The sequence below is a fragment of the Caretta caretta genome, chromosome 9 (genome assembly GCF_965140235.1).
Source record: "Caretta caretta isolate rCarCar2 chromosome 9, rCarCar1.hap1, whole genome shotgun sequence".
Classification (NCBI taxonomy): Eukaryota; Metazoa; Chordata; order Testudines; family Cheloniidae; genus Caretta; species Caretta caretta.
Genome location: NC_134214.1, coordinates 30,665,367 through 30,693,114, shown reverse-complemented (window position 1 = coordinate 30,693,114; position 27,748 = coordinate 30,665,367). Strand labels below are relative to the sequence as shown.

The window sequence follows — 27,748 nt, the reverse complement described above, 5'->3', positions numbered from 1 at the left end:
TACAGTGGCGTAGCTGCGCTATAAGTGTAAACAAGCCCTGGGTCTGTCTAGTGCTTGACCCTAGTGTAGGCCTGCTCCTGCCATCTCAGATTTGGAGACTCCTGGGAAGTGCTGTGTGTTCTTTGAACTTGGTCAGCAGCTGGAAATTTTCTGAGATTGTTGCTGTTTTGAGCAGAAGCAGCAATCAATTTAAGCAGATGTCTTCTATTTTTAGCAGCAAATATTATCTCCTGTTGCATTTTCAGTGATGTCATCTTCCTGGATCCAGGAAGAAAGGAGAATGAAACCAAGCACCACAGTCTCTAAATCAATATAGTCAACACATTTTTAATATGTGAGCTCATAGAAAATAATACCTTCCAGGATTTAATAATTTTAACTTGAAAATTACACTTTGGAACAAATTCTAATCCCAGATGTGCAATGTGTTTAGGTAACAGGAAAAATCTACCATCAGGGAGTACTGAATGTTTCAAGATTTGCAGCAGTGGGCACCATGCACTTCAGATTCTCATCTCGTCCTTTGATTCTTAATTGCCTCCAAAATACCTGCCAAAGAATAACAGCTGTAGAGAACACTCAACAATAAGAGCAATTTATCAGTATGTACAACCAACAATCAGCAAGCTGAAGTTCTTGAAAGGCAAGAATCAAATGATATTTCCATGGTTCTTTATTTTCTTTTATTCTTCTTCTTTTGCTATAATACCTCCATAATATTGTGGCTTTTGATTCTTCTGAGTTTTAAATGGCCACGGAATTCACATGATTCCTTTTAAATAACAATATTACATCCAAGCCTTCATTCCTCACTCCCTTCTCTTTGACTCTTGATAATAGCACTGTCCTGTCTACCATCAGTAAAGGTTGTTGAGGTGGCTTCCCAACCCTGACTTCCTCTTCCACATTTTTTGTTATTATTCACCTCTCACATCCAGGTTCTTTAAAAGTCCTGTGACTTTGGGTGTGTCTACACTGAAATGTAAGTCATCTGATCCATGTTAGGGAACTCTGGTCTTGAGCTTCTGCATTGTATTTTAACTCTATGTTAAGATTTTTTTTCTAGCCCATGCTCAAACCTAGGGCTCTGGCAGTCACACTGCAGTGTGCAGACCCCAGTCAAAGTAAAGGATGTTCCCTAACATCCTTCCATACCCTGAAATGTGGCCGTTGTAGCCCTAGGACCATGTTACACTGAGGGAAAACTTTGCTGCCCACCTTGCATGTTACCAGGAAGCAGCTCGATTTGCAAAATGCTTGATCAGTTTGCTCTCTATTGCAAACCCAGGAGGCTTTCTGATAGTGCTCTTGCAGACTGGTGATCAGAAGAGAATGGGTTAACGCTAACCTGAGCTGCTGCCATTCACAAAGAAGGTGGGGTGGCTTCCATTTTTGATACAGTGGACTGCAGATTGTTGGGATAGAGAGGACTAAGGAAATTGTCCCATGGAATTGTGGGATACTTCTGTCTGACTCCCAGAACCCAAGTCAAGTGGGTTTGCATGTACACAGCAAAGCATAGTGCTCAAATTCTGTGTCCCATCTTAACTCAAGCTCAGACCCTCCAGCCCTGCAGAGTCCTGGAACTCTGGGTCTAAGCCCTGGGTTAGGACAACTGCAGTATAGACACCGGTGGGGTGGAGGGGGGGTTAGGTTTGAGCCTGAGCTCAAGTGTGGGCTTAGGTTGCAGTGAAGACACATCCTATAACATCTCTAAAATCCATTACTTCCTCTCTGTTTCAAATAAAAATCTGATTCATGCCTTCATGACCACATGCCTACTGACTACTATAATCTCCACATATCTACCTCATCACCTCTCCAGATTGTCCAAAATACTAGTGCCAAAATCTTCTCCTGTCATTACATCACTTCCCTAGATTCTATTTCTTTTCCACATCAATTTCAAGTTCCTTTACTTTACCTGTTGGGCATTACACATCTCCAATTGTCTATGTGTATGTCTCTTGCCACCCATACACATTATCCTTTAATTGTATTGTTCCAACCAATTTAGACTGTAAGTTCCTCAGGGCAGTTCGTGTTTTGTAAAGTGATGTGAACACTTATAGTGCTATCAAAGTAATCATAACCACAACCCACAGGGCATCACACATGTCAAAGCATATTGTTGTCCACCAATCACTAAGGATAGCTGTTTTTATATAGTGAAGTGGGACTACAGGGCCTGAAAAAGAAGAAAAAGTCCTGAATTATGAATCTCATCAAAACTGGCCTATATAAGTAGATATAGGTAAATGAGGCAAAGACAAAAACTCAGTAGCTTTGCAAGTGAATCATTCCTAAATATATACAAATTATTTGTCTCTGTCAAGATAGAATAAGCCATTCCACAATATTATTAATCTGTGATACACACTGTAAGTATGAAAAGGTATCAGGAGAAAAGAACATTTCATTTACTTCTACTGGAAACCACTGTCAGGATTCAATAAAACATTCAAAAAGCTATAGCGCAGTCCTGAGCCATCTTCAAAATGGAATGTCCTACCAGGAATATTCCCGTTTCATTCTGTCCTTTCTACTAAGGCCAAATCTTTCTCTGATTTTCTCCACCATATAGCTGGAGTGACTCGGGTTAAGCCAGTGAAGTTACTTGTGATGTACTGAGAGCAAAATCTTGCCCAAATGGATATGCACAGATTTATCTAATGGCAGAATGGGGTGCTTTCTACGAAGGTGATAGCAAAGGGAAATTTTGAGGTGACATAACTTAGCATGGGCTCAGTTCTCATTTCACTTACACTGATGTATCTCAGGCATAACTCCATTGAAATAAATAAGAGATAAGATGGTGTAAAACTGCTGGAAGTGAAGGAAGATATTACATAAGTCATACATGCGCCTAGGTTTTTTACACCCTCCTCCATCTCCCCTGTTAGTATAAATTAGTTATTTTGCATACTCACTGGCCAGTCTCTCCATTCTGCTGCATCAAGATGGCTTTGAACCAGAAGATGGGGAGCTGTTTGCCTTGCACCACAGCAGCAGATGGACCTCTTGGATACATGAGGTTCCTTCTGGGCTGTGGGGATATACGACAGGACATGCAGATGTGTGAGTATCATGCAGGCTTTGTGATGTTGCATCCCTGGGTTGCTGGGGCCCCTTTTAAGAGTACAAGGCAGTTCAGTGCCCATGTCTATATAACTCATGAGCTCTTTGCTGAGATTACCAACATTGGTGCTAATTAGCACTCATTGTGATGCTGGATTTTATTATGTGGATACCTGTCCACAAGGGACTAGTGATAACCCCAAGCTGCAAATGCATGCAGATCCAAACATTCATAGAATTCTGGGGTGGTCACATCCAGCATTGTGGTTTAGGCCATTATAAAAATAGGGCCCAGCCTGGAAGTTTAGATTTGGATTCAGATCCAAATTTCTCCAAGTTCAATCTGTTTCAGCATTTCGAGCCATGTACTTGGAACTGAAATGAAGCAAATTAATTTCACATAGGCCACTGAACACCCTCGCCATGCTACCACTCAACCACAACCAATCTTCAACAAGTACAGGACCTAGAAGAAAACTCCAAATACCAATCCATTGAGCTACTCACTTTACATGTACATCCTGACAGAGTAGTTGAGTTTAAGCAGAAGCTGACATCAAGTGATTAGGAGCAAGAACCTGAGGAAAATGGTGAAAAGAAGGAAACAACACAGACCTTTTAAACTGTTGTTACAGCAGTAAAAAAGTATTTTCTTTACTGGGGTAACAGACAGAGGGAACAGTTAGCAGCTGACAAGTCCTCTCCACTTTTGCTAGTCTTGACTTTTAGGTATAACATTGGAGGGAGGATCTAGAAAATGCCCCGGAGCTGTAATAGATATCTCTGCTAAGACCTCTGCTAAGCAATAATGGTAGCTAATTTAGTAGTGCCTAGAGCTGATTGTAAAATCACAATCCAGTTACGTTTTATCTGACCAGAATCTCTTCGTCTATCTTGCTATAGCTAAGGGTACATTACATTGTTTGGGAGTCTGTCTTCCAATTCCATTTCAGTCACAGAGAATTTTAAAGTATGTATATTGCTTAATCACGCATACTGCATGAAATTGCCTCTGGAAAAGTGAGACGTTGAGAGATTTCGGAATGAGAAGCTGCTGTATGTCAGTTTTCAGTAGGGCTGCTAGCACTAATAATAATATCAGTAACTTGTCTTGATAGCCTATTGTAACTGTCCCCAGCTCATGGGCAATTTTCAGATAACATGCAATACAATATTGTACTGTCTCTTTACTTTATGTAGCTCTATGTCAGGTGGCAGATGCTAAAACTCAGGACCCTGCACAGAGATGCTGAGTTATTTCTGTTGACATCCTCACAGCCAGGTCAGGAGGGTCCTGTTAGCTTCCAACCCAGACACAAGGAAGGTTTGAGAGGTGTCTGATGCTGAGGCGGAGGAAACTGGGGCAAGGAAGGAAGGATCCTGAGGGTAAAATCAAGCAACTAGTTTAGGCTGATGTGTACAGTAAGTTTTGTTGTTACTAAACAAAGGAAATCTCCAGAAAAGAGGAGAGTTTTGAACAACTAACCCAGGGGCTGCCAATATAATGGGGTGAACATGTGTTGAGAACAGGATGTATCAGCTCTTACCATTTCACTGAACTATGAACAGACATTGGTATTAATCAAATATGAAGTACTATTAGTTACCCTGCATAGTTAGCTGTTGATCGCCTCCCTGCAATGGACAAAGATAAGGCACCATATTGATTCTTTTAAATCTGCAGCAGCCTTTGTGGAATCCTGGCCCCTTGACTTCAATGGAAGTTTTACCATTGATTTCAATGAGACTGGGATGTCACCCATGGCCTTTTTTCAAATCTAGTGTGATTGCCACTAGGTATACGTACATTACATCTGTTCTGGGGTTTTGCTGTCTGGAAATGTTTTTTTTTTTACCCTTTCTCTCTCTCTCCCCCATCTCAATCAATTAATGTCAGTTTCTTTACCCTTTTTTTAGTGGAAAATAAATGTAGTAATTAAAATGTTGTGTGCCACAACATTCCCATTTAACAAAAATTAAAAATATGAATTTTGCATTTTTTGCCATGTCAAAACCAGGACTTTTCATATTTGCTTTCCAGGATAATCTTATAAATAGTTAATGCTCTAGGACCTAGTCACAACATCATTTTATGATGAAATTTTGGTGGCAGCCCAAATAAATAGGATTCCTGGAACATCAAATTCCACATTCATCTCCACATACGCAGACACAATGAAGTTGTGCTACTGCAGCATCTGATGAAAATCAAGACTGCAGTTCATTGGACAAAGTCCTGGACAGGAAGCTGGTACCTGGGGTGGGGGTTGAGGTGAGTAACTGGAATAAAAAGGATCAGATTGCTAGCTGATGTAATTTTTCCATAGCTTCACCATCTGAGGATCTGGCCCCTAGATTTAAGGCACTGACTAAAGGACAATTTCTCCAATACTGTATCTTTGAATTTCTTCATTTTCTGGGCTCAGAGCCAATCCTTACAAGATGAATTCCTATTTATGTGTTTTAATATACTATTATAGTATTTAATATAAAGCTAATGTATCCAGCAAGTAGCATTTAGTCTACTTATAACTTATAGTTATTTCTATGAAATATAGAGGTCTAAGAAATTCAGAATAATAATATCCTGTAACATTTAAAAAAAACAGATTATTGATGTTCTCGTAGTATTGCTGAAAGTATATAATAATCTTGGCTCTTTAAGTCTAAAATGTATCATTTTAATTGTCTGGAATTATACCCTTTCTGATTATATTAATGAATAGTAGGTTTCTTTTTCTTTTTCTTTTCTTACTTTATGTTGGAAGAGAGAGGGTTATTTGTAATGATTAGTTTTTCAGAAAGATAAAAAATAATTATTTCACTCTAATGTTCTTTGGATATCACCGTATTTTATATAAAATGAAAAATACTAAAGATAATACATTGGCCAGAGAAAAATATGGCACTGAAGTAAATGAGGTCAGAGAGTACTTGGTAATGAAGTGGAAAATTAAGAATTTAGACTATAACTCATTCTTTTTTTGCAGTGTCCCTGAATTCATACACCTTTTGGGTGTATAAATTGAGAAACAAAGAGAAGTCGGAAAGAAAATTAAAAATACCTTGTGTCTCAGCAGGCAAAAGAATGTAAATCCTACTTCACTCTACATCTCTGTTGAAGTGTTAGAAAAAAGATTAATTATTTTAACCCCATTATTAGATTACATTGATGTACTTGATAGATTCATGTTTGCCTTATGATTGATTCTCTTAACTATAGGTAGAATTATTTAATATGCTTAACTATAGGTAGTTATTTCCCTTTCCTACAGCAGTCATTAAAAATTGAAAACAGCTACATTAATAACCAGATCACATCATGCTTCTTTTGGGCCTGATCCTACATTCCTGGTTCACCCCCCACCCTCCAAATCCAAGTAAAATCCTCAGAAGTTTTGGATAAGTTAGGATTCTTTGTATATAAGAAAGCTTTCAGAACTCTCATGCATTTATTAACCTCTTGAGCTAGAGGTTAGGTTATAATTGCACAGCTGCTTCTTCTGCAAGAGAGTACTGAAAGTATACTAAACTATCAATGTCACACATTAATTGCTACTCAGTAGTTCAAAGCCACAATACTTAGAACTAATTCATTTCTTTCCACTTTTCTTCCCTGATGATGTAACTTTGTTCAAGAATAGCCTCCTTCCATGGTTTTATATATATATATTTTTAAAAAATCTGTTAATGGGGAATTGGATTTTCAACCCAATAAATAGGGCTAAAATTAAACTATACATGTCCCATATCATCTGCTCCTCCTGCCTCATCTATTTTATCACTCTGCAAGACCATCTCCTGGCAATGCTAATTAATTCAAAGTGGAGTGAGTAGTTGGCTTGACTGAAACACTTAGAAAGAGACAAGAATTAGGCAATCCAGGCATCCACACATACATAATATAAACTGGCTTTCACAATTTTATAAATAATGAAACCCTAGGGTAAATTTTGGCGGATAATTCCTCTGCAGAATTTGGAAGTGGCTTGTGTTCCATTTGGAAAGTGGGCAGCAATAATGAAAGGAAAGAAGAAAAAATTAACAGTGCTAACATTTCCCTCCCCCGTTACTCCCCCCCAAAATATTTTCTCAGCTGCCTAAGTGGACATGAGAAATATTAGGCTTTTATTCAGTTACCATTAACATAATAGCACTAGAACTGGCATTACACATGATATCCTGCATCTCTCACTTGGAGAATATAAAAAGAAATCTGGACATTTCAATTTCTTCACACCCCTGAGCGAGGTCATTATACTGATATAAGTTTATACGGTATACCTGGTTCCTCTCGCAAAGCTCTGGCAATGTAAGCCCCTTGAGGCAGGGACCAACTTTTTGTTCTGCGTTTGTACAGCATCTAGCACATTGGCATCCTGGCCTCTAGGCACTAGAGTAATAAATAAAGGGTTGCCACGGCTTACTTCCACCATGAAGCAAAGGGGAGGCAGGGACTAGACTGTGACTGCGGGAGTCACAATGTAGCCCCTCCTCTTGTTCTACACAGAGCACATTGCAAGGTGCCACCCAACCCTTTTTATAAGCAGCATAGGAATGGATTAACATGCCATAAATTTGTGTACTTTGGTAGTCCCTTCCAGCTGAGAATGTCCAAGTGTCTTACAATTACGATTTAACTGAGCCTCATCACACTTATGCTCTAATAAATTTGATAGTCTCTAAGGTGCCACAAGTACTCCTGTTCTTTTTGCGGATACAGACTAACACAGCTGCTACTCTGAAACCTCATCACACTGCTACCCAGGGCTTTCAGAACCCAAAGCAGTGGTAACTTAACTGTTGCAGTCTAGGCAGTGTCAGGAATAAGTCTGTGGGAACACAACAATTCTCTCTGATGAAAGATTAATTCACGTAAGCGTGCTCTTATTTAAAACTACAATGTATTAGATTTAAGCACACCCAGACATAAGCTAAAGGTTACTACTCATCAACAAACATTCCTAACAATCTTAGTCATAATAAGATGCTATATCTAAGGTGCCCAAACCTCAATGTTTACATCCATATATTTTCTTTCAGCCTCAAATTATTGACTCTTTTTCTCCCCTCCCCCCATTCTGATTAGCAGACCTGCAAGCCTACAGCGAATTTTGACCTTGCTTCCAAAAGCCCCGCTTATTCAAATTAACCCTTAACTATGTGGTGTTCTATTTTATTAATTCATGGTGGCTGAATGCACACAATATGGTTGCAGTTAGCTTGATCAAAATCTGGGGTACACACACTCCCGTCAAATCCAGGTCAATGTCACCTGTTTGAAATAAGTGTTATTTTCGCCATATCATAGATGGAGACGTTGATGCACAGTGTGCTTACGAGATTTGTCCAAGGTCAAAATGGAAATTTGTGGCAAAGAGCGTGGTTCGCCTGATTCCAAGTCCTGTGCATTAACCATATGACCAGCCATCCTGCCACAGAAAATATCCAGCTGACAACAGAGAAAATTAAATTAAAGTAAATTAAATTAAAGTAAAACTAAAAGAGACTCCATTCTTCTGGAATTGCTTCTGACTGAGGAACTTGTCAAAATCAGAAAGCATTTTGGTACGTATGTGAGTACAAAAAGATAATGTCTTTCTCAGGGTTTTTCACTTTTTTCACTATGTTTGGACTTTTGTGAGTAAGATTATTAAATAATTTCCTTCAGCTTCAATACAGCATAAAATAGATAGTAAAAAGTGACTTGTTTGTCACTGCTATACATTTTCTGATGATGGGCCTGATCAATAACAAAGAAACAACAAGGGGGGAAAGATATGGGAGAGTTTCTCTGGAATGTATTTTTTTTTTAAAAAGTCCGATTGGTGGGGAGAAGGGAAGGAGAATTAGAGACATTAAAGAATCAAGCCAACTATTTGTAGCAACCCTGATTTAAAGGATCTCCCGACTCTTGGTAAAATCCTGCCTCCATTGAAATCAATAGCAAAACTACTATTGATTTCAATGGGACCAGGATTTTGTTCTCTGTGCATTTTTTCCCAGTTTTCTTTTATTGTTGCTTATGCCTTTTAGTGCTTTCTTATATTTCACTGTGTCTATCTGTCCTGTAAATGGCTGGCTGAGAGCCAGGTGAATTCTGAGTGAGGATTAATTTGTGCAGTCATGCGCTCAACATTTATTCTCGCCAGACTGTATCTATCTTAGCGTATCATTTAAATGAAGTAAGATCAGTGAACAAGGAATTGAGCTCCATGACCCAGAGTCTCAGGTACCATAGGTCTGGAGCACCCACAAGAAAAAAATGGTGCACGCTGAGCACACACCAGCAGCCCCCTTGTTCAGCACCTCTCTTTCCCCCCATACCTCCCACCTGTTGGTGGCCCCGCCAATAGTGTCTCCCCCTCCCTCCCAGTGCTTCCCGCCCGCACTGTTCCACAGCATGCAGGAGGTGCTGGGGGAAGAGGGAGGAGCGAGGGCAGGAAGAGGCAGGGCAGGGTAGGGCTTTGGGGGAAGGAGTAGAGTGGTGGGGGGTGGGGCCTGGAGCAGAGTTGCAGGGGGTCAAGCAGCCCCTGGCACAGTAGAAAGTCAGCGCCTCTATCAGGTACTATTCATAAAAAATAAAAATAAAGGCTCCATCAGCGGAGAAGAGAGATGTATTATTAGCAATTTCTGCCTAATAATGCCATCAGTTAGAGATGGTGGCGAAACTAGTAGCATTATGATATGGGATCAGCATGATGCTTTCATAAATTGTCAAGACAATGTGAAACTATACAAAACTTTCAAATACATTTGGAAGATATTTCTAAGTCTAGTTTGTTGAAACGGGCCTTTTATGTCCTCATCCTAGGACTAGTCTACTACAGGGATGTGAATTGCAGAGCTCACTGAAGAGTTGTACTCCAACTGCCCCATTTGGATACTGTTGGCATGAACTTAAAGATGCCTAGTTCATGTTAAGGTTGTCCTCTTTCAAATAGGACTTTTAGTTTGTGAGAGCAGAGTCCACACAGAGCAGTTCGAGTACAACCCTTTGGTGTGCTCTGCAAAATACACAACCATAGTCTGCACAGTGTAGCCACAACTCAAGACTTTGTGATTGGTTCATGCAGAAATAATTGTTGGAACTGGCTAACCTGGCTATATTTTTTTCCAGAGTGGAGCTGTATGAATCATCGAATTTTTTATTTATTTATTTATTTTTGGTTTGGGCAATTTTGAAAAAAAAAATGTTTCAGGTCAAACTCAAAGCTTTTTTTTTTTAAATTCTGTTGAATGAAAAAGTTTTCTTTAAAAAATAAAGCACTGTATTCTGAAATGTTTAATTTTGATTGTGAATGCTTTCTTACATTTAGAATGTTTTAAAATTAAATTTGAATGACATTGATAAAAAAATCTATTTTTAAACTGAAATTTCAAAAATAAAATTTGTTTTGAACAGAAAAAATTAAAAGTTTCATTTTGAAAACGTCCAAACAAAACATTTTGACTTTTTTCCAGTTTTGTTTGTTTGTTTTTTGCTTTCACACACATAATTTGGCAAAGCTCACATGAATTTGTGAAACATATCAGTGTCACTAAATTGGCAATTTCACACAAAAATTTTGCCCAGCTCAACTGGAGAGCAACCTGCATCTTCTTTAAAATGATAATACAGGCAAGTATATTTTAAAAAGTAAATAAATATCCACAGATTAATGGAATAATATAAACACTTTCCAGGACTGATATCAAATAAAAATGAACTAAATGTCTAACATTCAAGAAATCTGTTTTCTTGTTATTTTAATAATTAAGAATGAATTAAAACTTGGAATAAACTTGGAATAAAAGCAGTCTTGACAGAATTTATTTTTTAATAATTTTGACAAATATTTTAATTTTTTTAAAATTGATTTAAATTTTCACAGTTGCAGGAGATTAGGGGATGTCAGAGAATAATTATTTAATGAAGTAGACATTAAATTCAAAAAGTTAAAGCTTTATATCTGTTAAAAAACAAATTGTCAATGTCACATATCAAAATATACAAAGTAAATAAATATCTTCAAATCAAACTCTAAAAAGTTCTCAATCATATTGTTCTTACTTTGGATATCTGTAAGTTTCCATTATTAGAGTAACCACTAGGTCCCTTTTTTCTAAGGAATAGAAGATTGTATGCAACGCACTGGAAATAAACCTAGGTTAGCAACATCATGGACATATTCATCTCCTCTTAAGAGCATAGAATAGGTTAAAATATTTCCACCTGGGAAGTGTTTGAGGAAAGGGAGACTTTGCAGGTGTGGAGGGTCAGAAAGATATTTAATGTAAAAGGAAGCCAGGAGAGATTTTGAGCTTTGAAGTAACAGACCCTGAATCGCATAATAGCATGAAGAGCTGTGCTATCAGGTGCTTGAATGTTGTGCTTTTTTCTCTCTTAACGCCAGTCACTTTTAGTTCAGAGCAGCTTTTAGTTGTTGGAACAGCTTTTCAGGAAATCTATTTTCGTACAGTTATTTACTATTATTATTTTCCAATTATATCATATTTTCAAGGATAGCTGGAAAAGAGACAATGAAGCATTCCAAATAACTGAAATGAAAATGTACTTTCTAATTCAATAATACTAGGAATGAAATTGATTTTATTATATTCTGACTTTAAGTCTTAGTTTCAGTTCAAATAATCCTTCGATAATAATCCCCTAACTCTGAAAGTGATTTGTTATAGCAATGTAACAGAACAATTTATTTTAAATAAGTAAGATATTAAAAAGCATTCAAGGATCTCAGACTAAAAGCTGAGACCATGGTACAACAGATGTTAAATTTGTTAAAACAATATTGATATTAGAGAAAAGCATGTGTATGTATGTAGGAACTGCAAAAAGTTCAAAACTATAATTATTGCTCTCTTTTCCTTGACAGAAAAACAGACAGACACAATTTCTATCTATCTTGGTGTTTTCAGCCATCTATGTGCTGCATGGGCAAATCAGTTTGGCATGACAATGTCCATATTAGAATCTATTAAAGAGCTCACCTAGGTTCTGTATAGCTCTGTCTTTTCTTTTAATTCTTTTCTTTTAAAATACTGTAGATTCACGGGATATTTTCAAAGGCACAAATAGGACTTAGACACCTGAGTTGCAATAAGATTTGGATGCCTAGTTGTTTTTTGTGCCTTGGAAATTGCCCTGTGCAGTCATTGTAGGAAAGTTTTAGCAAACGTACAGGTTGCATTGTCCAGGAGACATGCATCTTCTCTGGGAGATAATGAATGGAAAGGTGTGCCTGGGTCCTATGTACCGTGGTCCTGACCTGATGATGGTTGGAGGATCAGGACCTGGTCCTTCAATTGACATGAAAAGAAAACAGGAAGTCAATGAAGAGTATGAAGTACAGGGGTGATATGCTCTTGGCACTTCATTCCAGTATTATTCTATTCTGTGTAGGTTCTTAATTCACTGAAGAAGACCATCTCAGCCCACTATCCTGAGGCTTTCTCTTGTCTCCTTTGAAGCCCGACCTCCGAAATGCATTGCACCACTCCTGTGAAATTTCCTAAGCTCTGCATACACGTGCAGAGCCAAAAGAACAACAGGTTGTTAGGGTTTGCATTACAAAATCCAGTGTGCATGTTGACTCTTTAAACCCCTGTACATTTGGCTGATCACAATAAATTTTCACCTGATCACAGAAAGGCCCAACAGAGGTGTAGGGCCCATTTCTCTGCCAAATTTCAAGTTACTCCTCTGACTCCAGAATTGGCTACTTGCCAGATTTCAATATCCTACTCTAAGCACCCAAGTCACTAAAGCTATTTTTAAAAAAAAAGTTAGGAAATGTTTTATTAAAAAAAATCTTTAACATTGACAAAACCCAGGATCAATCACAGAAACAGTTCTCTAGTTACTCGGTAAAATTTCTAAAAAAATTTGGCAGGATTAAGGATGAAGAAACTCCACCCTCAATCCTGCATTGAGCATAATGTGGATGATCCCAGGTGTCTGTACTAGTATCTTTTATATATAGATGTGATGTGAGGTCAGATAACAAAAACACTTTCAGTGATAGGTATTCACTCAGGGAGCTATGTTCCTATTTATTGAATCTTAATGATAGCTGTATCTATTCTTGTGTTTTCCTTTGCTTTCATTGGCTTGCACTAGCTCCATCTGTTTTACTATATTCTCCTCCCCATTTGTGTCCCTGTTATCTCAAATTACACAGTCTACTAAAAATTCCCTGCCTTTGCTCACTTCAAACATGTGCCACCAACTCAGCACACATGTTCACAGCTGATTAGTTTGGATGAAAAATTGAAGTGTTTTATAATATTTGGTGTTGCTACTGCCAACTGGCGTCTTTATATCCTTTCCACCCAGGTAAAGAATATAGTAATATATCTGAACATAAAGTAAGGAAATGCATAGGAATCTCAAGAGTGTATCTTTGTGTGTGTGTCACTCTTGGAAGATGTCAGTGGGAAAGGAGTTGAATGAAGCCATAAACATATACAGTACCTCCTCGCTTAACGTTGTAGTTATGTTCTTGAAAAATGTGACTTTACGCGAAACGATGTTATGCAAATCCAATTTCCCCATAAGAATTAATATAAAAAAGTGGGGTTAGGTTCCAGGGAATTTTTTTTTGCCAGACAAAAGACATTATATGCATTATATACATATATAAGTTTTAAACAAGCTCTAATCAGAGGATTAACCAGGGACCTGCTCATGAGCTTCATTTAGTTTATAAGAACAGATGATTCACTACTGTCATCTGTGTTTAACCAAGTAGACCTGAGCAAATGATTCACAACAAATACCATATCTAATGACTTTATCCTTTGTTTCTACTTTCAGAATATCCAATGAGGTTGTGATTTCCTCAGATGAATTTGTTCTTTGGAATTATTTTAGGTAATTGTTTAAAACATTATGTATTGTTTGTGAACAATTCATTGGCCAGGTGGACATGAGCTGGAAAGGTTTGAGTATGGTGTGTATTGTGACTGGCTAGATAGGAGGCCCGCAAGGAGTAGGTGAATGTGAAACCAACATGAATTTACCCCATATCTCCCCTAAGGGTTGTGGAGGGACTATGAAACGATGATACTGGTTTGAGGTTTGCCTTGGAGGAAGAAGACAGATGCCTCCATCTCCAGAGGAGGGCTCAAATCATGTTCACTGAGCAGAGACAGGTGTGCCCATCAACCTTGGGGAAATAGGGAACAAGACTATCAATGTCAGAAAGAGAATAAATAATCAACCCTGCAGGTGGGGAGTTGAGAACATTAAGGGTGAGACCATCAACCCAGGATGGGAAATTGGGAGAGACCATCAACCTCAGGTGGAAGGTGAAACCATCAATTTCGGAGGAGGAGTAGAAAGTGGGATCCCCTACCTCAGAGAAAGGGGATAGGTGAGACAGTCAACCTTATGGGGAAGGAAGGATGAATCTGGTCCCTGGCATTGTAATCTCTGACATAATCTCTACATTATTTTAATCACTTGGTAACACTTGGTCCCTTGAGTCTGATTGGTGACTGAGCCACAGATACCAGAGTAATTTTCATTTTAATACATTTGTTGTGGGTGCAGTATCAGATGCATTACATTTCAGCATATTCACTGTCCAAGATGCATTCAGATATGATTTATAGGGTTGGTTGTCAGTCAAGGAACAGAAACAATACCTTACACAGCAAAATACTCTCTTCCACTCTTCTTTTCCCAACCCATGAAAACAAATCCCACTACAAAGAATCAATTATAAGATTTAATTTCAAAATATGACTGATCCATTTATCAAAGAATGTGTGTGTGCTTTTGCTCTCTGCCTCTGTAGTCTCTGGCATAATTCTCATCCCCCACTTTGGAGAATATCTTAATTTATTGTCCGTAATGGCTTATTCCCCATCATTAAAACTAAGCTTCAAATTTAATTTATTTATACAACTAGAGAGCAAAAATTCCATATGCTCAACTGCCGGTTAGTGCCATTTGCCTTTGTGTGAACATCTACCTTAACATAGGATGAGTTGAGACTTGCAGTCATAGCTTGCAGATTATCCAAAAGATGGTTTACCACAAATACCCTAACTAAACATACCTACCCTGATCCTGTTCTCACTCATGCTGGTTTTAGCAAAGATACATCTCCAGTGAGTTGCCCCTCATTTACGCTGTGGATGTGAGATTGTAATCAGCCACACTAACTAGAAGAGGAAGAAAGCACAGAGCTTTTTTGAGTTCATTGTTGGACAAAGTAGCTCACTTAGTAAACCAGATTGGCCACTGTCTTGCATTTTGTGTAGTCATTCATGCAAATGCAAAGTAGGTGTAAAATGCTACCTCTCTGATCTGGTAAGCTCTTACATCCACTTGGCACAGGTAAAAATGATTGCACAAGGTGAAAGACAGTGGAGAATCAAGCCCATTGTTAATAAAGCAGAGCTTTTCACCTTGGAAACATGGGGACAGTGTTTCAGAAATGCTCAGTAGCTCCTATTGTGACACACATGGCCAGATTTTCAAAAAGGATCCACACGCTGAGCTCTTCCGAAAATCCGGCTTACAGTGTGTAGTTTTGGTTTTTGCATTTCTGATTTTCTCTCCTCTGGTTTCTGTAAAAACCACTGGATACTCAGAGATCTGCAAGAAAAAAAACAGAGCAAAACCATAAACATTTTCCAGGAGCTCCTAGAAAAAAACTAATTTCCTTCCAAAACTAATTTTGTGTTAAAATGGACATATTTCCCACTGGATTTTTGCACCTCACAAATTCTCTGATGTCTCAGTTAACAAGCTGAGGCTGTGTGGTCAGTTTAGCTTTTGGGAGTGGTATCTCTAGGAATAATGACATGGAAGGGTATCTGTCTACTCTGCAAAGAAAAACCCATGGCACTGAGCCCAGGACCATTGACTCAGACTTGCAGGGATTAAAAATAACAGTGTAAACATTCCCACTTGGGCTGGAGCCCTAGCACTGAAACCCAGTGGGAGGGAGGGTCTTGGAACCCAGGCTGCAGCCTGGGAGGGAACATCTACACTGCTATTTTTAGCCCCGTAGCCCAAACCCTGCAAACCCAAGTCAATTGATCTGGGCTCTGAGACTCCGCATCATGTGTTGTTGTTTGTAGTATAGACATATCCTAAGATAGCACCTGCAATCAATTGTAAGTAGCAAGAGGGGGTGGTTCTGAATATGAACTCCAATCTAAACTTTTTGAAATCTAAACACTTTGAAATGTGGCTATCAGATGTGTGATTAGAGTGTATATAATTTGCCAAACTAGATTATCAGAAATGACCACTGTGACAGGGACCGGCCAGATGGCTACAGGAGGGTGATAGAAGGCAGATATATTAGCCCCAGGTTAAGTAGGTCCCTTTCCCCTGGGTTAGATAACAGGGAAGGTTCCAGAACAATCAGGAACTTTCTGGAAACAATTAAGGCAGACAGGCTGATTAGAACACCTGCAGCCAATCATGAAGCTGCCAGAATCAGTTAAGACAGACAGGCAAATCAGGGCCCCTGGGTTTAAAAAGGAGCTCACTTCAGTTTGTGGTGTGCATGCGAGGAGCTGGGAGCAAGAGGTGCAAGAAGCTGAGAGTGAGAAGGTGTACTACTGGAAGACTGAGAAGAGGAAGGTGCTGTGGTGAATATAAAGCAGGTACTGGGAGGAGGCCATGGGGAAGTAGCCCAGGGAGTTGTAGCTGTCACACAGCTGTTACAGGAGCCACTGTAGACAGCTGCACTCCACAGGGCCCTGGGCTGGAACCCAGAGTAGAGGGTGGGCCTGTCCCTGTCCCTCCATCCCCCCCTGTCCCTCCACCCCCCCCAACTCCCTACTTGATACCGGAGGAGTTGACCTCACCTGTGGGTTCCACCAGAGGGGAAGGTCTCTGGCCTGTTCCCTGATCCACTAGGTGGATCAGCAGCGACTGCGGGGATTGTTCTTCTTCCTTTTCCCCATGCTGGCCAGTGATGAGGCTAACTGAGTGAACGGCACATTTGAGCCACGAAAGTGGCCAAACTGAGGGTTGCCGTGAACCTCTGAGGCAAGCAAATCTGCCAATAAGCGCAGGACCCACCAAGGCAGAGGAGGAACTTTGTCACACCACCTTCATATTTTTCAGGTGACAGACATTCAGAAATGAATCCATCAGTGATGTTTCTTATTTGGGGCCAAATCTAAATAACACGACATTTGGGATTTTTGTTTACTTACCAATTGATTAGAAAAATAGATTTAAGGCTGTAACCTATTAAGTTATCCAATGACTGAATTATTCCAAATGTAGGAAAATACATTGGAATTTGCTATACCAAATTAGACCATTGCTCTGGTAAACAGCCTCCGCCAATGATCAATACATGATGCTTTAGAGGAAGGTAAGAAACAAAAACAAATAATAAACCGACACTGCATACTCCACAAAACCTCTAAAATGAAACTGTGGCTGTCCTCGTTGGATTGTACAGAAATTCCTCCAATCAAAAATGAATATAGTTAAGTATTTCTCACATAGATCTGGATTCATCATCAGAAAGTTCAGAGGCAGATACAGATTTTGGTGTGCTCAAAGAATGGAAAGGGTAAATATTCAGTATACATTTTATTTTAAACTAGAAGCAAGCACATTCTTAAATATCAAAGCAATTATCTTACTTGAGAGGAGGAAAAAAATATAGAACATTCCTGACTTCTTCAAAATAGCCTTACATGCACATTGAGAAAATGCCTAAAAGGGACTTCAGTCAATCTTGATTTATTAGTTGCTCTTGAAGAAGCATGTTTCAGAGATCTTGAGCTAGCAGTCAATAACATCACTCTTACTGACTCTAAGGTACTTCCGGAGCTCCCTGGGCTCTATCATTTAAATACAATTGGTGCAGTACAAGTTTCAGCTCATTTTAAGGTATCATCTGATATGAAACATACACAGTATTCCCTAAGGCTGATCTCTTTGTGCTTTTTTTATCACTCTTTGAGACTCAGCATTTCAGGGTTTTCTGATGGCAATATTTTTAAGCCAAATTCAGCAAGAAATGTTTCCTGAAGATATAGACTTCTGAAAATTATTGCTTCATATAGCAGCTGAGCCCCCTTACTTACCAACCACTGTCCCACCTCCTTTTTGATTATTGCCCTCTTGTCTAATGCTCTTGCTTCTAGGTAATGTAAATAATAAGGTTGCAGTTTTGTTGCAAATCCTTATTTCAAAAATATATGCATCCATCCCTGTGCCACTTGTGCGTCACAAAAAAGGAAGAAGGGTGATTTTTGTGGTTGAAGTACTGGCCTGGGACTAGAAGATCTGGGTTGAATTCCTGGATCAGCCACTGACTTTCTTTGTGACCTTGGGCAAGTAACTTTAATCCTTGTGCCTCACTTTCCCATCTGTAAAATACAGGCGATGCTAATTCATTTTCTGCACACTTCTCTGACTAGATCTTGGATCTTTTTTCATGCAGTTGAAAGAAACTGACTCTCACAGATCATTTCTCCCACAGGCAGGTTACATAGCTGCACAATTTAGGGTCTGCTTCTAAATTCTGTGAAGAAACTAAAACTCCTTATTTATCATATTTGAAGTGATCCTCAGCTATTTTAACTGGCATAGCTACTTTGGATTTCAGTGCAAGTACATGAATTTACATCAGTTGAGGATCTGGCCAATATATCTTTTTAGAGCCTCATCTGAAAATCTGGAATAACCATTGAATTGAGTGGAATTACTACGGATTTACACCACTGTAACTGATATTAGAATCTAGGGCATCATATTTTTCTGGTGAAGACAAAATATACAAAAGGCTATGCAGCAAATCAAATAACTTAACATTACTATGCGCTGACTAATAATATAGGAAAATATATTTAAGCTTTGAAAAAGAGTTCTAGAAATGGATCATATTATATTAGAACGCACATATTATAACATTCATTGCAGTGGTAGAATATGAACTGCATATTATTGTAAAAGAAAATCCAATTTGCTGCCTACTGCCTTCAATTTAGTTTTGACAAGTGCTCAATCTTTTGCTGAATTTTGCTTTTTCCATTTATCTTCTGGGGAATGTTCTGTAATGTCTGCTTAGGGCAAAAACAATAATCTTTCCATTTAATTTACTGAAAAAGCTCATGTCCTTTCTGTGCTTACTAGCTGCAATAAATATGAAAACAAATCCCTGTTGCTAAAGATCCATTTGACAGTACAAAACAGATTCTGACTTTTTAATTTAGGTATAAAACTGCTGATAGCATATGAGGGATGCAGACTTACAACTATGTAGCATTTATTTATGAGCAGTTGCAAGGGAATGATCTACAAAATCATGTATTATGTTTACTAGTGATGGATGAACCTCAGAGGTACAAAGAAGACCTGTTTGACCCGCACAAAGAAACCTAAAGCATATGAAATTTACCAGCTATGATTAAAAACTTGAAACTCAGGCCAAGTTTACCATGAGCTCAGCTAAGGTTTGCCAGTGTTTCATTGAACTAATTTTGATTAAATTGGGGTCCATTTCTAATTTAATTCACTTTGAAAACATGAATGGTGAAATCCTCAAGTTTTTCTACTGAGATTTGCTTGGAGTAATACTATCCATTCAAAGCCAAAACTCAAAGTTAAGCTAGATTTCACACTGCTTTAGATCTGAGGTTTGGTTTAGAAATAGTCACCTGACCTTATCCACAACTCACTAGTCTGGAAATCAAGCGAACAGGATTTCTCCAGCACGTTCTGAGTTCCAATATATTGAAAGTGCAGTCTTTCTAACATTTTTTTCAGTATTTTCATTTCTTGCCCCCCAAAATGTTGTCTGTTCAGATAAGCTCCTTCATATAGTTTAGCAAAACTAATCAGACATTCTTCAGCCTCAAAAAGATTTAAATTTAATTCAGTCTGGCTCTACTTCCTAAAGTAGCTTTCCTAATAAGAAAATGAAGTGGGTGCTATTAAGTCTAACGCAGAGTCACAGAAAGAGCAGCCACAGATTTAGCAACGAATATACAGAATGAATAACTGCCCAGGGACACAGTACCACTCCAAAGCTACTTCCAAAATACCTATTGATTTTCCTGGCACTAGGATCACATCTTCTGTTAGGGTGTGTTCCGAGCTCTGGGTATTTGGAATTGTTTCCTGAGGCCTGGTCTACACTGCGGGGGGAGATCGATCTAACTTACGCAACTTCAGCTACATGAATAACGTAGCTGAAGTCGACGTACTTAGACCTCACCGCGGTGTCCGCTCCCCTGTCAACTCTGCCTGCACCTCTCACAGCAGTGGAGTACAGGAGTTGATGGGAGAGCGCTTGGGGGTCGATTTATCGCATCTAGACTAGACACAATAAATTGACCCCGATGGATCGATCACTGCCCGCTGATCCGGCGGGTAGTATAGACATACCCTGAGATAGCTTTCAAGAATTCCACTTATTTATTATCTCCTCAAATTTGAAAGAGGCAGCAAAGCCTACAGAGGAAACAACAAGAGTAGCAAGGCTAGTGCTGCTGCTTGTGCAGAATCTAATACTGTCAGACTGATATTTCTCAGACCCTCAGGGTATGTCTATACTGCAATTAAACACCCGTGCTGGCCCATGTCAGCTGACTCGTGCGTGGGCTGCAAAATTACCGTGCAGACGGCTGGGGGTCAAGCTGGAGCCCGGGCCTTGAGCCCCTCCTGCATTACGGGGTGCTGGATCGCAATGTTTCTAGGTACCGAAAAGTTAGGTGCCATGATGTTCAGCATTGCAGTGCCTGGGTCCCACACCAAATCCTTTGGTCCTTGCTCTGGTAAAATTCCCAGTGTCTGCAAATGCCCTTTGTGAGCAAGGATTGCAGGGTTTGACCATCCAGGAGCTATTCAGCAATCCTCATCGTCTTTGTTTTTCAACTTATTTGAAACAAATATATCTGCCACATCAACCTGATTTTATTCACCGATGAGCACTTTAATTCTTTTTGCATTTGTAAGACATTCAAACACTAGTTATGGGTGTAGCATAGGTATCTAGGATCAGACTATTTCTGAACATCACCCTTAGGAATCAGTACATTCCTAATCAAATGCAGTTTTTGTTTTGTGTTTGGTTGTTTTCTGGTTTTGAGTAAAGAAGTTATTCCTAAGCAAATTTGTGCTTCAGTTTCTTCTCTCATCACAATAAAGACCAAAGGTAGAACCGAAGGGCCATATTTGGCCTCAGTGTATTTACAGCATTGGATAAATTTGTCCTGCAGTCTTAAAATGTGGTTAATCATTTATCATAAATCCCAGTTCCACTAATTTCCGCCATCTTATGCCACTATTATATTTAGAAACATAGAATGAGAAAAGTTCTTATATGAAAATCTACTCATTCATAGCTGTCTGAATGGCAAGAAGCATGCACATTTGGGTAAGGCGGAGGCTTGGGAATTAGGACTAATGGGTTTTATCCTGGCTCTGAGACAGACTTTGATCTTGAGCAAATCTCATGATGTTGTGCAATTTCCCAGTCTATAAAATAAATGGTCCAATACTGATATTCCTCCCTTATCTTTCCTACCTACCCTCATGGCTCATTTCACAATTTTTCAATTTAGCTGACTTCCAAGTGTTATCATTCTCTTCCCCCACAAAAGGAAAGATGGTGCAGTGATTAGCCCACTTCTCTCAAGTTCTAGGCTAGTGCCTAAATTCCCTGCCCTGCCAAAGACTTCCTTTGTGTAACCTTGGGCAAGTCACTTAGCCTCTCTCTGCCTCAGTTTCCCATCTGTAAAATGTGGATACTAAAACTTCCCTAACTCATGGGTGTGTTGTAAGGATAAATGGATTAAAGATTGTGAAGCATAAATAACAGTGCTGTTGAAAATCAGTCTCATTTTCAGAAATGGCAGACACCATAGTGTGAAACCAGACAGTCTGAATACTTTAAGCAATCCAAATTTTGTTCCACTGTAACCTGCAGAAAGTAGTTGCTACAAATGCCAGTATTGCCCTAAGAAATGAGGTGATGATATCTCTGTTTGTTTGTGCTGGCTTCACATGGCTTCACCATGTTTATTCCCCCCGTTCATCACACGTTCTGGTCAATTGCTGGAAATGGCCCACCTTGATTACCCCACTACAAAAGGTTTTTTTCTCTCCTGCTGGTAATAACTCACCTTACCTGATCACTCTCCTCACAGTGTGTATGGTAACACATATTGTTTCATGTTCTGTGTATATACAATCCCCCTACTGTATTTTCCACTGCATGCATCCGATGAAGTGAGCTGTAGCTCACAAAAGCTTATGCTCAAATAAATTGGTTAGTCTCTAAGGTGCCACAAGTCCGCCTTTTCTTTTTGCAGATATGTGTGTATCAGATCATTTAAATGACTGTTAATTGTTTCTTTTCTACACATCAGTGATTGAGACACAGCTATGTATCATGGTGTCCGAGATAAGGCATATATGGTTAAGTATTCTCATTGACATAATTGGGTTTCTCCTTGTTCTTTCACACCAAGCCCATACAGTGACAATGCTAAGGGTTTATCAGCTAAGACCAGTAAAGCTCTACAGTATGTAAAAGAGGATTATTATTTGTATTGCAGTTGACCTAAAGGAATTGTGATGGTGTGTGCACCCCACACCAGCCCTGATAGTGTTAACTGTGTCCTGAGAGGCCAGTGAGATTACCTGGCACCACCTGAGAGAGGGAGAACCAAGGTTAATTGAGAGGGAGGCCCAGTTGGGGAAGGGCTGGGCCAGTACAATAAAATCAGGCAGCTGACAGTAGAAGCAGTCTGTAGTCACTTCTTGGGAGGTTGTTATTGACAAGGAGAAAGTCTAAGGGGAAGACTAAACCTAGAGATCCTGAACTGGTGTAAGGAGTCTGTCAAGGAGCTACAATGGATGAAGTGACCATGGGCAGTACAGCAAGCTACCATGATAAACCCAGAACCAGGCAAGGAAAGACAGATATTTGGTGGGAAGGAGCCCAGGAAAACAGCAACAGGATGGGAACTGGGCAGACCTGGATTGCCTAGGTCTGGAACCTGGTATAGTGGGTATTGTTTCCCTACCAGCCACTGGTACAGTGGTCTACGGTTCTGAGCTGGGGCTAAACACCCTCTGGAAAAAGCATTTGGATTGTAGCCTGTTAGACTTTGGAAGGGATAGACTAAATGGTGACCTAGCAGAAGGGCTGAGTTACTGGAAGAGAGACTATTGCAGAGAGCAAACGGGGTAACTCAATTTCCTGAGAGCGACTTTCCTGGATCTAGACAGGAGGTGGCGTACTAATGGTGAGTAGGAACTCCGTTGCAGGCCCCAAATGAGATGGGGCCCAGGTGTGCCTAGCACTGTGCAAACACATAGTAAAAGACGGACCCTACGCCAAACACATTACAATCTAAACAGACAAAGGGTGGGAGTGGAACTGGAGGCATAGATAGGGAAATGACACCCAAGATCTCCCAGCATGTCAGTGGCAGAACCAGGAAGCCAACCCCTGCTTGCCAGGGTCCCATTCCCATGCCTGAGACCCTGGAACACATTGCTTCTACAATGCAAGAATATTGTTCTCGCTCCTTTTCCCCATATGCCTTAGAGTCTGCAATAACCTATCTGTAGGCAACAGATTAGCACCCATTTCAGTTCTTATATAAAGAGATGAAGGCAAAAATGGATTGTTTATAAAATAATTTGGTCTTGATAAATTCCTAGGTAATGTTTACTGGTTCCAATCTTTGAGGATTGCATTGTTTACAGTGTTGAGTGTGAAAGTATCTGTCACTGAATGATCCTCTTGTAATCGAGGTCATCATCTTCACCTCAGAAGGTTTATATTACTAGTTAATGCTATTATAACAAACTGAAAGAAAATAAATGAACAGATTCCATTGCTGTACATAGCCATACTCATTATGGCTAATTCATACTCATTGCACAATAGCAAAATAAACTATTAAAATTAATGAATATATACAGTATTTGTACTTAGCTCAACCACTGCAGCTAGTAGAGATGGCTGACTACCACTGGCTACACAGGGAGAATGCGGTGAATTTCTTCAGTTGAACCTAATCATTAAAGTTGTAATCTGGCTTTAATAAGGCTTGAAAAAAGTTCCTAAACCGAAAACTTCATTATTAGCCAGAACAATCACTGTACAGAGAAAAATTAGGATTAAAAGCTGTCACAGACCACTCTTTTCCATGGTGGAGTTGGAGAGTCTTTAAATAGTTCAACAATGACCATTTAAAAGCTTAATTTGAATGCCTATCTAAATTGGTGGCTATATTCCCAACTTAGTGTGCTGCCATTTAGTTAATAGGTCATGATAACATGGAGGAAAGACAGAATTTGAAATAATTACCATGTAAAGATTTGTTTGTGGAACAAAAGTACCCAAATAAATGAAACCAGCCTGACTACCTCAGGTTGTATTGAGTGTTTTATTGTTCATGTTCTTCAGTGCTACCATAGAGTGAAAATATCTGGCAAGATGAGAGATGATATGTGAGGAGAAGGTGGGGTGATAGAAAAGACTTCATCATCCTTGAGCAGCAGCTGCCCAAAAACAGAACTTGACAATTAGGGTGGTACATTTTCTTTTCAATAGAGTCTGGATTTTGGTTCTTTGTAATCAATGGGAGTTGACTTCAGTGGGGTCAGGATTTGGTCCAGACAGTTTGAATAGAGATCTATCAAAAGAATTTACTGACTATGTAAGGACTTTTAGTCCAAATCTCAATGTACAGTAAAGTTTCCTCCTGCAGAGTTTAAATTTGGAGAAAACAGACGTAAAAAAAAACAAAATACATAATCCATGAAGAAAGGAAGGACACCCATATGCTGTGCAATGTCCTGAATCTATTCCCATTGAACTCAATGGAAAGGTTTTCTTCAATTGGCACTAGTATAGTGGGTTCCTAAAAACTGCTGTCCTCTAGCTATGCATACCCTGTAGGAGCTTGCTGTCTGCTCTGGCTTATTCTGTCCTCGGGGGAAGAGGCTTAGTGTCATATTTTCATGCACAGTCTGCCCTTCTTTGACCATCATTAACACACTGAATGTAGCCATATGTGCAGGTGACTCCATTCTCGGACTCCATTCTCCTGTAATCTACACAGCTTTTGCATGACCAAATGGGCATTCAGTGTGAGGTTTTAAGTAGCGCTGGTTGGAAAATATTTTGGGTGTGTATGAACACATGTCCTGTGGGGCATGGTGGGGGAGAGAGGGTGTTACAGAAACCTTCAACTATTAATCAAACTGAAAACCAAAACAAATTTAATCTTAAAGGGAGTTTTAAGAGGTTTTTTTTTTTTTGTTTTGTTTTTCCCACCCCTTCTTCCCCCATCCCAATGGAAAGCTCAAACTTTCTGCAAAAAGCAGATACTTTCCAGGTAATACTTCATTTGTTTAAAACCCAGTTTTCAATAGAAAAAGTTTGATTTTTTTTTTTGACCAGCCCTACTTTTAACCTTGACCCTGCTAAACCAAATATATTGAGATGACCAAACTAGGAAATAGAATATAGAAAATAAGAAATAATATTACAACAATGAAAAATTGAGGCTTGAAATGTTTCTGTCATAGCAAACTGTAACAGATTGTGCTGACCCCTTTAAAAACAGATGCGGCAAGCTTGTCTGTTTGGGTAGGCCAGGCATTGAGTGTGGTTATGGGTTCCAAAGGAGATTCCCATATGACCAAGAAGCCTGTGGCTCAGTATCGGAGGAATGTGCAGGAAGCATGAGGGGAGGCCTGTGGAAGAGAAGCACTCACCCATGAATGGGGGCTGTGGAAAGGCTGTGAAGAGGCCGGAGAAGGAAAAGGTCTGAGACCCATAGCACTAATATTAGCTGGAGGCAGTGTTAGTACCTCTGCCTATTTAGGGGACCCAAGCTGAGTTTTCCAGGAAGAGTGGTAGGATGCCCCTTCATCCCCTGCGTGAGTGGCGGTGTTACCTGATCTAAAGATATTTGGTGCTTTTCTTTAACCCCAGCTCCTGGGGTCTGAGACTATGTGAGAATCTAAGCTTTCATTTAAAAAGTAGTTTCTTGCCTTCATGGTTGTGTAGAAAAGCTTGTAAATGTGAACCCTAAAGTGTAAAAAATCAAAAGGCAAAAGAAAAGAACCTAGACTTTGGCTTAAAAATCTCATGATTTTTAATATTAGTCTCATGATGTCTCGGGGCCTGACTCATGCATTTTGGCTGCTTGCAGTTGGCAATATTGTAAAAGGGGGAAGCTAGTGCAGCTTTTGATTGGGAAAGTCTTATTGATTGGACCTGAGGGCCAAGAGAGAGAGACACTGTTAAGTCTGGGGAGCATAAATGATTGAGGATCACATATCAAGAGTAGATAGTAAAACTGATTTAAATTTTTCGTTTAGAACATTTTGGGATTCAAAATGGCCTCTTCTCTAAAACTAAAATCTTGAAAAACTGTCTTTTTTAAAAAAAAACAAAAACCCAGTTTTATTGTTTGGGTTGGGGGCAAAATCAAATCTTGAATTCTATTTTCTTTCCCCCCTCTTCCCTTTTTTTCACCTTTTCCTTTATTCCTTTTTGTTAGTTAATACAACAAAATTAAATGAAAGATGCTTAGGGTGTGTTTTTCGTTTAATTTTTCCTTTTGTCACTCTGTAACCTTTCAAAACTTAGTCACCTTTGGAAAATGTACAAAATGGCAAAATTCTAAATCTCTACTCTTCAACTTTTCAAAAGTTGTAGATGTACTGAAAAGCTACAGAGTGGAAACATTAGTTTCAATTTTCCTTTCACCAGTAACTGTAACACTTCCAAAGTACCAGAAGTTTGAAAAGTTAGAGTAGCAAAGGAGAAATGAAGAGAGAAATGGCTGCATGTGTGGTGGACGTCAGGAACTTGCACGTCATTCATTTTATCACTCAGTGGCAAAAGAGATGGTGGGGAGGAGATGAAGGGAGAATTCTAGGAAAAAATAGAAATCTTTGAAAAATATTTTCTTAAAAGTTTTTCAGATTTTTTTTTCAATGTTAATTTTTGTTTTGCAGGACTTATTTCAAATGTCATAAAATTTTCACAATTTATTTTTGTTCTTCCTCTATAGCCAGCTCTGCCTAACAGAAAATGAAAGCCCAGACAGGATAGAAGAAACTGTTAGCCCAGGAAGTATTATCCTATATCTAAAGGACTATATATTGTTTTTTGGTTTTATTTGGTTAGTGTTGATGAGCCCAAAAAAGGGGGCCACTCTTACTGAGGTTCATCTGAGGGCTAAATCCAATTCACCATCATAACACAGATGTCGGGGGAACCTACGGTAATGGGAGTGGTAAGAACCCATTACACAAACACACACATTAAAATGTTGAATTCAGTAAGGTAAGGATTCTTCTGGACAAACCATACTTGTTACATGGTTTTGATAAATAATCTCCAAATAAGCAAACTGCTGAAGAGCAAAGTATAACATGTTGGAGGCAAAGACCCAGCTTTTTTGTTTTGTTGTTTTAAAATTCCATCTCTTGCTCTGTGATTAATAATTTGTCAAAAGGCTTGAATTCTAAACTCTGAACACTAAATTAGGAATTGGAGCTGTGCAAAATAATGTGCTGCAAACAAAATACCCAATGGTCTTGCATGCTCTATATGGAAAGGCAGAATTTTGCCATTCAAAAGGAGCAGGAAGGAACTGACCATGACTAGAAAGGAAAATGGAAAGTCTTGCCTGTTAG

The 27,748-nt window shown here is 39.2% G+C and overlaps 1 long non-coding RNA gene across 2 annotated transcripts in view; it reads right to left on the bottom strand.

Annotated features, from left to right (window-relative positions):
* Window positions 1-344: 344 nt before the first annotated feature.
* The window catches only part of LOC125642591 (uncharacterized), a 46,660-nt gene continuing 19,256 nt past the window's right edge, over window positions 345-27,748 (bottom strand). Inside the window, exons 2-5 of one of the 2 annotated variants that reach the window (XR_012670071.1) lie at window positions 15,496-15,685; window positions 3,586-3,656; window positions 2,931-3,046; window positions 345-2,188 (exon numbers count right to left, since the gene is read on the bottom strand). This is a non-coding gene — a long non-coding RNA (uncharacterized LOC125642591). The remainder of the gene's footprint in view (window positions 2,189-2,930; window positions 3,047-3,585; window positions 3,657-15,495; window positions 15,686-27,748) is intronic. The other variant, XR_007358443.2, reaches the window with a different exon arrangement.